We start from the raw sequence: 2,095 nt of genomic DNA, 5'->3' as shown, positions 1-2,095 counted from the left end.
CGCCGAAAAGGAAAAAGAGGGAGAGGGCGACAGCCATGACGATGGCTTGGAGGAGGAAGGAGATGATCCGGGCACCGCCCCGGGGTTTTGATGTCGGTAACCGGACTGCGAAGTCCGTTAGGATCAGACGGTCGAGATCGAACTTCAATTCCATCTTGTCTGTGATTTTTCTGAGTGAAAGAGGCTGTCAAATTTGGGGAGGGATCATATCGCCGAGTGTGGGATGCGATGTCTCACGGGATAGGATAATATACGTTTTGATAAAAGAGTGTGTTTTGGTTCACCCAACAGTAAGAATCCAGGAGATAGGTCAAAAGGTTGGATTTTTTTACTGTTTTATTATACATTCTCTGTAGATTTTATGACCCTAAATATCTTCAAATTATCATCAAATACAGTTGAAGATGAAGTTTTAGGAGACCAAGAGAAGGAGGACGGAGAAAGCCTAAATTGAGAGAATCAATCATTCTCTCTTTCCATTCAATCAGGCAACAATTTATCTCAATTCCCCTTTATTTTGTAGGGTAGTTTAAGCCCTAATTTCAACAAGGATCTTATATGTTGTTTGTATAATTTTTTGATTCCTTATTTGTTGTTTTTTCTGTAATTCAACTGTTGGAAGTTTGATTCTAGGGATCTTTTGGCTTGATTTGGGGCACGTGAAGATTTAGAAAACTATTATGACGAAATGTATGTAGACATTGAATTATTTGAAAGTCTTTTGACTTAAACTATTGGATTTAGCCCTGTTTTCACAAATTTGTAATCGGAATTGTTACTACTTCAATGAGTCTATTGAACTTTTATTGCTTATTGGTTTCTATTCTTAATTGATGCAGATCAATAATCAGAGAGGCTCACAAGAAATTTGTCATCAGATGGTATAATTTTTGTATCCTTTGCATTGTCGAATCCTTTTGGGTTATCTGTTACATTGTTCCTTCTTTCTATAGTATAAAAATATCGATCCCACGAGGAAGGTGATTTTAAGAGATTATTAGAAATGGTTCTTATGTTTTGTGCGTGACAATTAGGAATAAAGAATAAGTGTGAATGTGATGAGTGATTGTTGTGAATATATGCAAAAGATAATAAATTGAATTTTAGAGGAGAGAAGGAAGAATTAAAGAATAAATAAAATCACAAGGCAAGAAAGATGAATGAATAAAATCAAGAAATAAAACCAAGAATGAAAAGAAAATTTAAGAAAGTCAAGATGGAGGATTTAAAAGAGGTAAGAAATCTAGAATATAATCCACTAACCAATTTCAATTACAAAATATAAACTATTCTCTTTTTATCATATTTCAACTTAGATTTATTAAGCATAGTGTAGGCTGTCAAAAAATCACAATAGATAGCTGATCCTCATCAAAACACCGATGATGGAAGTTACACTCTGACGACTTCCAGAAGGTTATAATTTGAAGACTTTCACGTAGACTGATGAAGGTTACAATCTGATGACATTCGTAACAACTGATGAAAGCTCTAATCAACAACCTTCACAATCAATATCGAGAGTTACAATCTGACGACTCTCACATATCAAAGAGCTAAAGCAAAGATTACAAAACGACGATCTTTGCAACGCTCTGACAGAAAGAGACTACAAATCGACGGTCTCTTCAAACCAAGACGTGGAAGCCCCCCCCGCGTACCAGCATCAAGACGCACCATGTTCATAGCCACGAACGCAGCTCAAGTGCAGCCTCCAAAGCTGCCAACGCAGCTTCTATCCACTGCCAAACGCAGCTCTTAAATCCTGCCAACGCAGCTTCTAACAAGCTGCCAACGCAGCTTCCATCCGCTGCCAAACGCAGCTTCCAACAAGATAACAAACGCAGCTTCATCCGCTGCCAAACGCAGCTTCCAATCCGCTGCCAAACGCAGCTTTCAAGCCGCCAAACGCAGCTTCCAACAAGATGCCAACGCAGCTTCCAGCCGCTGCGTCCGAGCTTTCAGACGTTGCGTTCGAGCTTCCAGATACTGCGTTTGAACACATGATTCACACCAGAATGCGGATTTTACGTTTGACTCGTTCAAACACGAGCTGAACAGTTTCAAAACCGTTTCCCACGATCTGAGGGGATCA

This window comes from Asparagus officinalis, chromosome 5, assembly GCF_001876935.1.
Source record: "Asparagus officinalis chromosome 5, Aspof.V1, whole genome shotgun sequence".
Taxonomy (NCBI): domain Eukaryota; kingdom Viridiplantae; phylum Streptophyta; class Magnoliopsida; order Asparagales; family Asparagaceae; genus Asparagus; species Asparagus officinalis.
Note: the sequence above shows the minus strand (reverse complement) of the source record.